This window comes from Symphalangus syndactylus, chromosome X, assembly GCF_028878055.3.
Source record: "Symphalangus syndactylus isolate Jambi chromosome X, NHGRI_mSymSyn1-v2.1_pri, whole genome shotgun sequence".
In the NCBI taxonomy this organism is placed as follows: domain Eukaryota; kingdom Metazoa; phylum Chordata; class Mammalia; order Primates; family Hylobatidae; genus Symphalangus; species Symphalangus syndactylus.
This window is the reverse complement of record NC_072447.2, coordinates 128,309,563-128,322,053: the sequence shown is the minus strand read 5'-3', so window position 1 is coordinate 128,322,053 and position 12,491 is coordinate 128,309,563. Positions and strand designations below refer to the sequence as shown.

Below are 12,491 nucleotides of genomic sequence, written 5' to 3'. Positions count from 1 at the left end.
CTCTATGGTAGCAACCCATTTGCAATTACATTGTACTACGCCATGTAGGTGAATATGAAAATATGGATATTAGAAGAGGGAATCACAAAGGGGAAAATTACAGTTCTATTTGTGCTATGTTCTTCCTGAACATTCACTGGTAGGGAGGCTGAGGAAGTCAGCAAATTTCCTGCTTGTGGCCTGGAATGGTGCGGAGATCTGTATCAAACTGATTACAAATTGACCCAACAACATCAAGTCAATTCTAGTCCTCTTTCATCTGGTTATACAGTAAGTGAGAAATAGGGTAGGTGGGGGGGGAATTGTTTTATAGACTAACACCTAATAACCTTGCAGAGCAGCCATGTCTTTATAGTTTTTCTGGTTTCATTCATAGCATCTTAGGATCTTAGGATGCTATGAATGAAACTGAATATAGATTCCCTTTTTTCTGAGTCTCCTTATGCCATTCTTATCCAAGAAGCTTGTTTTCTTTGTTACATAAGCAAGGCCAAATACTTTTTCAGATGCTCTGTAGGATCTAAAGTCTTCTTAGTCTCTTTCCAAACTGCACCTGAAAGTCTTACCTGAGTTTCCTACACTGATTCCTGCAGCTTCCTTTGAACCTTATTTCAGAGATTCTGTGACTGCCACATAGCAAAGAAATTAAGAGTACAGGCTCTGGAGCCAGACCTTTTGGATTTGAGTTCTATCTCCACTAGCTGTGTGATCTTGGTGAAATTAATTAACCTCTCTGTGCTTCTGTTTCCTCATCTGTAAAATGAGGAAACATATCTCATTATAACATTTTTGAGGATTAAATGTGATTATGGATGAAAGTTGCTTAAAAGAGTACCTGTATCTTTCTAGTTCTTTTAATTTTGATAAAAATGATGATTAGTTATAATTAATATTAACTAAGTATAGTATTAAATAATATTAATAATTAATATTTGTAGTATTTAAGAAAGCTGACAACTTTAACCTATACCAGAAGCTTTCCTCTGGTACTTGTATTTTTTAAAACTTCCAGTCTAATTATTCTCATGTGCTAGCCATGACAACCCTGTGAGATTCATAGAAATAATGATATTAGGTATTTCCCCACTTTATAGATATGAAATAAAGGAATGCTATTTTGTCATAAAGTTGGGTCTAGAGCTTCCTTTTAGAACGCTTATATACAGATCTTTCTAATACAGTCTGCTGCCTTTGGCATAGTTATCATTTGCCCACCGCAGCAAAATATTTGGTACAAGTCCCGACAATCATTGTTAACCTCTGTATCCACCTCTGCAATTAAGTCACTAAAGGGTGTGTATCTTTGTTGAATATGTTTTATTAATTTGATTAGCTCCTTTTCAGTCTAATCTTTAGCATAATTGAAAATGAGTCTCCAGTAGTAAGCAGCAGAAATGCTACTGCTTCCAGTTGTTATACATGAAACTTGAGGAGGTTACAGATACAGTGTTGATTTCACTAAGCTAATGCTGAAGATGAATGGCAGTAGAAAGCTATGATTAATACTTGCTATTTGGAAACTCTAGAAGAAAGTTATATCTTTGGTTGTATAATACCATATTTAAAGCCTATTACTTTTCAAGATACTGTATTAAATTTGATATTACATTTTGTATAAGTACTTTAATGCTAAAATTACTATAAAATTTATAAAACCCCAATGGATTTCATTGTAGAAAAATGAATTGAATATGATTGTTTATTTGTGGAAATAAGCAGCTATTATTCTTCTCTAAAGAGTGAAAAAGCTTTTATACATCGAGTTACCTTCCATTTCCTTGAAGATTGTTTCCTATATGAAGTGTTTAGGTGATCTGCATAATCCACCACAAAGGATATTGAGAAGTAATAAGAAAAAGATAATTCGAAATTACTTTAGAAGGTGCTGGAGTTCCAAAAGAAAGGATATGATGGAGATAGATATTACTGCAACTCAGAATTGTATATTATTTGCAAATTACTAAGGGATAGAAATATGCTAGGTATTTAAACAGTTACAAAAAATTTCTGCTCCAATGAATTTGAGATATGAACCAGAGTTCCTGGGCCCTCATTTTGGGAGGCACTAAGCTGTTGCCATTTATCTAATGGGATCATGTGAAATACTCAATAAATCTTCAAAATTTATATATATATAGTGTCAGTCCCTGAGAATTTTGTTCAGATGTGTGTGTGTGTGGTATCTATGGGGTAGATGTGGAGTCAAGATTCCCTAAGCAGCAATGGTAAATACTAAATGAGAGTAAGCCTCCAAAATAATTTGTGTTAGAGTTTCTTTGTGGAAATCAGTGGCACCACCAACTTTTCCATTCACTAATTCTTTACCTCTCCACTTGTCTCATGTGATCCAACATTGGTGTCCATGAAAAGTTTTGAGGCTTTAACAAAAATAATGAGAAAAATAAAGACACATCCATTCAGAAAAATCAAGAATCTACAAAAAGAGATGTGAGATCATCGCTATTTAATTGTAGAATTAAGCAACTTCCATTTTTCTCTTTTGAAGTGTCCTAAAGAGCCTGCCAAAGCACCTTGAGGATATGGACTGCAGGTGTTTTTGCAATTGAGTCAAATCAGTTTTGAAGGGATATTTTTGCAGGATGGACCTTTTATTATTCCGTTATAATATGTTTAAAATGTGAATAGAACAAGTAGATTAAACAAATACATGTAAACTAATGCCATTGTTATGGTTTGAATGTGTCCTCCAAAGTTTATGTGTTGGAAACTTTTTTTTTTTTTTTTTTAATGTCCAAAGTAACAGCGTTGAGAGGTGGGAACTTTAACAGATGAATAGGAAATGAGGGCTCTGCTGCCATCAATGGATTAATGCCATTATGATGAGTGTGGGTTCATTATCAAGAGAGTGGGTCTGTTGTAAAAGCAACTTTGACGCCTTCTTGCTTTCTTGCTTTATTATTATTAGTAGTAGTAGCGGTAGTATTATACTTTAAGTTGTGGGATACATGTGCAGAACGTGCAGGTTTGTTACATAGGTATACATGTGCCATGGTGGTTTGCTGTACCCATCAACTCATCATCTACATCAGGTATTTCCCTCCCCTAGTCTCCCACTCCCCCGACAGGCCCCGGTGTGTGATGTTCCCCTCCCCGTGTCCACGTGTTCTCATTGTTCAATTCCCACTTATGAGTGAGAACATGTGGTGTTTGGTTATCTGTTCCTGTGTTAGTTTGCTGAGAATGATGGTTTCCAGCTTCATCCATGTCCCTGCAAAGGACATGAACTCATCCTTTTTTATGATAAGCAACTTCAGCAAAGTCTCAGGATACAAAATCAATGTGCAAAAATCACAAGCATTCCTATATGCCAATAATAGAGAGCCAAATCATGAGTGAACTCCCATTCACAATTGCTACAAAGAGAATAAAATACCTAGGAATACAACTTACAAGGGATGTGAAGGACCTCTTCAAGGAGAATTACAAACCACTGCTCCAGGAAATAAGAGAGGACACAAACAAATGGAAAAACATTCCATGCTCATGGATACGAAGGATCAATATCATGGAAATGGCCATACTGCTCAAAGTAATTTAGAGGTTCAGTGCTATCCCCATCAAGCTACCATTGACTTTCTTCACAGAATTAGAAAAAACTACTTTAAATTTCTTATGGAACCAAAAAAGATCCCGTATAGCCAAGACAATCCTAAGCAAAAAGACAAAACTGGAGGCATCATGCTACCTGACTTCAAACTATACTACAAGGCTACAGTATCCAAAACAGCATGGTACTGGTACCAAAACAAATATATAGACCAATGGAACAGAACAGAGACCTCAGATATAATGCTTCACATCTACAACCATCTGATCTTTGACAAACCTGACAAAAACAAGCAGTGGGGAAAGGATTCCCTATTTAATAAATGGTGTTGGGAAAACTGGCTAGCCATAGGCAGAAAACTAAAACTGGACCCCTTCCTTACACCTTATACAAAAATTAACTCAAGATGGCTTTCTTGCTTTCCTACCTTCTATCATGAATTGACACAGCAAGAAAGCCCTAACTAGTTGTGTCCCCTTGACCTGGACTTTCCAGTGTCCAGAACTGTAAGAAATAAATCTCTTTTCTTTATACATTAGCCCGTCTCAGGTATTCTGTTATATCAACACAAAACAAACTAAGACGGCACAAAACAAACTAAGATAGCAGTAAACAATTTCAGTTCAACTCTTGAGGGTTATCTCTTTGACATAATAGAATATCTATGTACCACGCAAGCAGTCTACTTTGAAAGCCATCATTTTCTGGAGAAGAAGTCCCATATTCAGTACATAAAATTCTCAGCCTATCTCCTAAAAAGCGGTGATTTACTTCTCTTTTTATTTACTAAAATGTTATGGCTGTATCCATGTGAAACCAAAAGAACTGACCAATTCCATGACAAAATCAGACTAGTCCTTTAAGCTTTATATGCTTATGTAAGCTGTCATCACACACAAACTGATGTACTCTTTTTCAGTGTTAGAATTCAATCAAACTATAATTCATTTTCTGACTAACTAAATGGAGTCAATCAAGCAGCCACTGAATAATTAGACTAACAAATTGTTTTTGGAAAAACTCTTGGTTTTACAAAGTTTTGTCATATTTTTCTAAAGCAGCTTGTTTTTGTCCAGTTGGTGACCATGTTTTCCTTTTAGAGTAACATTCACCAACAAAAAGAACAAAAATGAAAATGGCAAACAACAGACTGTGAAAGATAGTTTCGACAAATACTATGGATAAAAGGTTAATATACTTGTTTTATGGCATCAATATGATTTAATTTTTTTTTTTTTCGAGACAGAGTCTTGCTCTATCACCTAGGCTGAAGTGCAGTGGCATGATCTCATCTCACTGCAACCTGTGCCTCCTGGGTTCAAGCAATTCTCCTGCCTCAGCATCCCGAGTAGCTGGGATTACAGGAGCCCACCAAGACACCTGGCTAATTTTTGTATTTTTAGTAGAGACGGGGTTTCACCATGTTGGCCAGGCTGTTCTCATACTCCTGACCTCATGCTCTGCCCGCCTAGGCCTCTCAAAGTGCTGGGATTACAGGCGTGAGCCACCACGCCTAGCCCGATTTAATTTTTTTAAAACTCAGGTTCTCAGTAGGTAAATGTGCAAAAGCCCCATAAATAGACAGTTAATAAGCAAGGAAATATAACTAGCAAACTCGTATAGAAAAAGTATTCAGCCTCACTAATAAGGAAATTCAAACTAAAAGCACAATTAATTTACTTAAATAGACATTAAAAATAATACCCAAAGTTGACAAGGGTACAATGAAAGAAGAGAGTGTTCCCACACATTGCTAATGGCAGTGTAAATCATTACAATCCCCTGAATCCACAAAAATTTTCAAAGCTTTTGGCTCATTAATTCAACTTCTTGGAATTTACTGTAAGGAAATAATAAAAAAAAATTGAAGATGTTCATGGTATCTTTATATGGCTTCAGTTGTAATACTTGTAAATGGTGAGGGAGGAGTGTAAATATCCAACAATTGGGGAATGCACATGTAAATTATTGTGCGTTCACTCTACCCAGCCACTAAAAATGATTGTTACAGATACTGTGTAGAAGCATGCAAAAAATCATCTAGAGCGGAGGAAGCAACATGAAGAAACTTGTGTGCATATTATGACTGAAGGGAAATGGACCAGAATGACAGTAGTCACTCTTACAGGCTGGTAGGATTATGGGGGAGATTAGGTGATTATGTACATTTTTTATTATTATTATACTTTAAGTTCTAGGGTACATGTGCACAATGTGCAGGTTTGCTACATATGTATCCATGTGCCATGTTGGTGTGCTGCACCCATTAACTCGTCATTTACATTAGGTATATCTCCTAATGCTATCCCTTCCCCCTCCTCCCACCGCATGACAGGCCCCAGTGTGTGATGTTCCCCTTCCTGTGTCCAAGTGTTCTCATTGTTCAGTTCCCACCTATGAGTGAGAACATGCGGTGTTTGGTTTTTTGTCCTTGTGATAGTTTACTGAGAATGATGGTTTCCAGCTTCATTCATGTCCCTACAAAGGACATGAACTCATCATTTTTTATGGCTGCATAGTATTCCATGGTGTATATGTGCCACATTTTCTTAATCCAGTCTATCATTGTTGGACATTTGGGTTGGTTCCAAGTCTTTGCCATTGTGAATAGTGCCGCCATGAACATACGTGTGCATGTGTCTTTATAGCAGCATGATTTATAATCCTTTGGGTATATACCCAGTAATGGGATGGCTGTGTCAAATGGTATTTCTAGTGCTAGATCCTTGAGGAATCACCACACTGACTTCCACAATGGTTGAACTAGTTTACAGTCCCACCAACAGTGTAAAAGTGTTCCTATTTCTCCACATCCTCTCCAGCACCTGTTGTTTATACTTTTATAGCTTTTATTTTCTCACACCCACAGCAGTTCACTTCTTAAGTGCTTCCTTAGAAAATCAAAGAGGAGAATCGGTCAGAATTTCGCCTTTCTTTTAAGAGCTTCCTAAAGCCAGTGTTTTCTGAATCAGTCAATCTGCATTAATATAATAGGCCCTTATTGAGGAAAAATTATTGTAATAATTCCAAAGAGTACTATCCCCCTTTGCTAGCTATTCCCCAGGCACTGTGTGGCCTCATTTCCTCTATCTGTTGTGCTATGAAGGCCTGGTATCCTTAGGCAATGTTCTATGTACCCTTTAATTTATTTTTCTGAGGTGGAGTGAGACTATTTGGTGGAAGTTCCAAACTATAAGCAGCTGCTATGAGTAGGACCAGACTGTATTTTCTGAGGGTAAACCAGGACCAGGTTCCCATTTTGAGAGGGCAGTGTATGTGATTAAGAATGAGAAATTGAAAGAAAATAAAAGGATAGTGGAGGAAAGGTTATCCCCAGTGCATAGATATAAATGTATACTCAGGTCCACGGATTCAAAACAATATTTTAGTTCAGCTATGCTACAGTAGATTGGAGTGTGTGTGAGAAGGCTAGGGATAGGGAGAGGAGGAGAAAGGAAGAAAGGGAAGAGGAGAAGGAATGATAAATAATGTAAACATGGGCTTTATACTCATCATTTTATTTTTTGCAAATCAATCTAAACTTCCCTTCATATTTCATATACAATTGTAGAATTTTAGAGTTGGAAGAGTTCTTTGAGATAATCCAATCTCCTTATTTTACATTTAGAAAAAGAATGCCCTGAGAAACGGGAGGTGATTTTCCTAAGATCATTCTGCCACATGTTCTGAAGAGCAATATAGACGAGTGGTTAAGAGTGGGGCCATTGGAGACAGACTGTAGGAATTGAAATCTCAGTCCTGCCGTTTACTACATGTGTGATCTTGGCAAGTAACTTCTCTGTTCCTTGGTTTTCTTTTTCTGCAAAATGGGGATTAAAAACAGTACCTACCTCACAGGGTGCTATAAGAATTAAATGAGTTAATGTGGGAAACGCACTAATATAGCACCTGGTACCTGATAACTGCTTTATGAGTTAGCTGCTGCAGCTGCTGCTGCTGTTACTTTTATTGTGATAATTCTGTCACTTGAAGGAAGGTCAATGATTTCCACATACTAAGTTGTCTCTCCCTAACCTTACAGTGACTAAATAAATGAACGTAAGTCTCCATGGCTCTCTTCTAAAGTCACTTAGAGGTTGTCTTGTTAGCAAGTGGAGAGTTTAAAGCACAAGAGCAAGCCACCGGTGTTGACATTTGAATTCATACTTCGTGGACTATCTGAAGGCATCTTCTGCAGTAGAAACAATGATTGACTTCTTTGTTTTGCACTCTGTTCCATAGCAGCATGTGTTTTCCATACACATTTGCTTTGTCTTGGAGTTTATCATTATCAAAATAATACAAAAATGATATTATTTGGATGTGAATAGCATTATATGTATATTTGGTTTTTCTGTAAGTTGACAGTTTCATCATCATGTCTAAATAACATTTACTTGACATTGGACCCCCCAGGATGCCATGATGGGCACTGAATGAAAAAGTCAATTAAGCACATGTGAACCTATCCTTTACCATAGAGTATTTGGAACAACATTCTTTCAGAATTATTATGCTTTCAACCATTGGTGGATTTAAAATATTAATCTTTTTCTTAATGTTTTCTGCTTTTTTATTTTGAAAAAAAATGAGCGATTAGTGAATTCAAACTCTGTTTCTAAAGCCTTTGACAAATATCACAGTTATGATTTCACAACTCTAGGCACACAGAATTGTGTGCACCTCCGTATCACATGCTTAGAGAGACCCGGAAAGTTTTCCTTGTCACCTGGGTCCACTGACACGAGTTTTAGGACAAAAAGTTATTGTTGAGTGTCAAGGAGCAGGAAAGGATTATTTTCTCTTGGTTTATACTACTTTTGTGGTTTGAAGGAAGATTGCTTCCAAGGACACTCAATAACCTTGAATAGATATGACATTCCTAGCTGATTCATGGCTATGTATAGTTATGATTAGAAATTTGAAAGGGTTTCCAAATGGCTATAGGAAAGTCTCTCTCTCTTTCTCTGTCTCTTTCTCTCTCTCTCATTACAAATAAACCTATGGAGGGAAAAGAGAATGCCTAGGTTTCCATACATAAAAATAAGGGTGATTTTAACATGATAAATCATATTTGCCAAAACACAACATTCAGCATTCAAAGTGAGACATTTTTCATTTTTAAATTTAAATGGTTAGGTTTGAGTGGCATTAAGATTCATAGAGATTCATAATCAACTGAAGCTTAAGTTGAAATGAAGTTAATAAAGCTTAAGTTGAAATGAATTTGTTGAAATGAAGTTTGAATTATTTTTACCTTTTAATTTTATTTTTGTATTTTAATTAATATATTTAATTTTTTGGTGGTGTTTTACATTAACAGAAAAACTGAGCAAGTTTTTCAAAGTTTCTGTATATATATTTTATCCCACTCAGCAACCATTTTTATTTACCTAAACTCTACTTTGAGTATTTAATATTCTTGAGCAGCTTAGAAATTTGAGACTGTCTTTGTATATTTTTAATAATGCAACTACCTTTGTCAAATTTATTTTCCCCTGTTGTTTCCAGTATCTAGTCCACTAATACATTACTTGTATAGTTCAGCTCTCACACCCAGTGAAGAACTTTACATTGGTCATTCTGATGATGACCCTAGTGGCAGTGTGGAGGATGGGTTGGAGCAGGAAGGGTATGGGGGAAGGAACGTCTACAGTTCAGGCAGAACTGATGAGGGACTGAGCTAAAGCAGCGGCAACTGGGATGGAAAGGGAGAGAGAGACTGGAGATTGCAATGCGACCTAGCAATGAGTTAGATGCTTGTGTGGATGGAGGAGTGGTAAGTTCTAGGTTTCTGACTTGAACTACTAATGCGGCCATTAACAGAGATGGGGAAGTTTGAGAAGATGAACACATTTTGGGAGGGAGGAAATACTGACTTGCCATGCCTAAGGGACCTTCGAGTAAAGCTGCCCACTTTGCAGTTGAAATAGGTGCACATAGCTTAAGAAAGCTCTCGGGCTAGGTTAAAGCTGTGTAAATCATCAGTGTTCCATGAAAAGAAAAGACATGGCTGGATACGGGATAGACCGGGGAAGCTGTGGCATTTGTAGAAAGGAAAGACCTGTTCAGACGTTAGGTGAATTTTATAGATGCTTCCTTTTTCTGGGTGAAAGTCTAATCCTTGGCTGCAGAACTACATCTCTGGAAGCCTGCTATTGGTACAGTTCTCAATTTGCACTGTTTGTAGCAAAGTCAGACAGCTGTCCACCTTTCTTCTTAGGTTTCCATAGCATCTCCTGAAGATCATGTTATGGAAACCTAAAAAGAAAGAGATTAAAACTGGTGTTATAGATGCTCAATGGAATTTCAATGGTTGTGGTGACAACTAACTGAATCAAGTGCAGTCCTTTTCCCATATCTTCATCTTTAGTGCTCAAACATTACTGTTTTTGTCTTTTGTGTATACAAGCCACTTCATTCAGCTTTGTAGTAGAGTTGTTTACTTATTGTGTATATTAAGCTATGAGTTCCTCAGGGGCAGAGACTATGGCTTATACATTTCCACATCCTCTCCAGCCCCTCTTGAGAGTTTTCAACAGTTGTTTATTTATTCATTCAGCATGTATTGACCAAGTATCTACTATATGCAAGGCACTATGCTTTTTCGGAATGATATAGCAATGAATAGAAGAGATAAAAATGCCTCTCTTCATGGAGCTTATGTTTTAGTGGGCAGAGACAGATGGCAGACGATAAACAAATAAGTAAAATATATAGTGTGTAATTTGGTAATAAGTTCTTTGAAAGACAAGAAGAAAGATGAGACGTACCATTTTTTGGTATTTTTTTATGGGAGGTTGCAAAGGCTGTGAGGCACAAATATGCCTGGTGTTTGCACAAACAGCAAGAGGGTTAGTGCAGCTAGGGTACATGAGCAAAGGTAGACTAGGATACATGTTTCTGAGCAAAGGAGAGACGTGATATGACTTAAATTTTAAAGTTTTATTCTGGCTGCAGTTTGGAGGGCAGTAGTGTAAGAAGCAAACCAATTAGGACACAATTGCAATAATCCAGGAGGGATATGATGGCTTGAACTGATGTGGTAGTATGAAATTGAAGAGATCTGGTTGGATTCTAGATACGTTTCAAAGGCAAGACCAACAGGATTTATTGATGGATTGCAAGTGGGATGTGAAAGACAGGAGTCAAAAATGACTTCAAGTTCTTTGGCCTGAGCAAACAGAAGAGCCTTGTGGCCATCTATTAATATCAATATAAAGAATGCTATGGAAAGATTAGGTTTGGGAAGGGGTAGGAATTAAGAGCTCACTTTTGAACATACTATGTTTGACTTATCTTTTAGATAACCAAGTACAGATATTGAGTAGGCAGTTGGATATTCAAAGTTGTGTCTCAGGGTCAAGACCCATGCTGAAGCTATAAACTGAGAAGTTATGGGTGTGTAGACAGTATATGAAGCCAATATACTGGCATGAGATTAGATTGTTGTTGAATCATTGGTATGTATATATCTATATATTCATATCTGCTGCTTTCTCTTTAAGCATGCTCATCTCTCATATTAGTTCAAACCAAACTAGGTGTCTCCATAGACCGTTTGTAGGTTCGGGAGTTAAATAGTTTCTACTACGTGTGTGCCTAGAGTAATACTTAGCGATGTGGGGGATATAAAGAGACGTTAAGACTCACATCCTGCCTTCAAGACCTTAACATTTGATTAGGAAAAGAAGACCTTGACTTGTGAAACTTTGTTCATACTACAAAAGAAGAACCATTTAAAACATATATCAGTCAAATGTATAAGCCTTTTTTAAAAAATCAGCCTACATAGGCCGGGCGCGGTGGCTCACGCCTGTAATCCCAGCACTTTGGGAGGCCGAGGCGGGTGGATCACAAGGTCAGGAGATCGAGACCATCCTGGCTAACATGGTGAAACCCTGTCTCTACTAAAAATACAAAAAAAATTAGCTGGGCGTCGTGGTGGGCGCCTGTAGTCCTAGCTACTTGGGAGGCTGAGGCAGGAGAATGGCGTGAACCCGGGAGGCAGAGCTTGCAGTGAGCCCAGATCGCGCCACCGAACTCCAGCCAAGGTGACTGAGCAAGACTCCGTCTCTAAATAAATAAATAATAAATAAATAAATCAGTAAATAAAAAAAAAAATCACCCTACATCATGCTTTGAAAAGCTAAAAGTCTTTTTTGAATGATTTCTGTGTTCTGTGTGCTTGGCATAAATGTAATAAAAATTCCAAAATATGAGATAGTGTACATGACCGAGGAGCCACCATTTGGATGTCTATAGATTTCTTTGAAAATACATATGGTGAAGAGCTGAAGAAAAATAAAAGAGTCAATTTCACTACAAAATAAAATCATAAAGTTAATTGGTTTCTAACTACATTTTTAAACATTGTATGAAAAGACCAAGTTGCAAAGTTGCTGCAGTGGACTGAAATGGTGATGATAAAATAATGTAAGGAATGAAAATAAGAACATTTTTACAGGCTTTTAAATTTACAGAGGACTTTGACATCTGAGATGACACTTGATCTTCTCAAAACTCTCTGTGCTAAGTAGAGCAGTTAATGCCTCTACTGGCCCTAAGACCTTTAGTGGCTCCTAGCTCAGCATTCTATGGGGAAAGGGGGTTCTTTCGGTGATTTCTCATGAAGTTTAAAATTGCTGTTTCCAAAACCGATTTAGATCCTGCTGTTCCTGTACCAGTATACTCACCAGAAGTGTTGTTTACATCCTCTCAGTACTATGAAGAACAAAAATTTACCACCACCTAACTCATTAAGAATGCTCTGCAGGCCTGAGGCTCAAAAGCCACAATATGAGCACAAAGAGTTCAGTCCCCCTCAAGGACACTTTATTTCATGAGCTCTCTCACTCAGAATCCTTCCCTTCCTCAGAGCCCCCGTCTTAAATGTAATATTAAACCAGAAGCAAGAATGTAT

The 12,491-nt window shown here is 37.3% G+C and overlaps 1 protein-coding gene across 1 annotated transcript in view; it reads left to right on the top strand.

Moving 5' to 3' along the window:
- The window catches only part of TENM1 (teneurin transmembrane protein 1), an 815,747-nt gene that overhangs the window by 218,047 nt on the left and 585,209 nt on the right, over nucleotides 1–12,491 (top strand). The window lies entirely within an intron of this gene.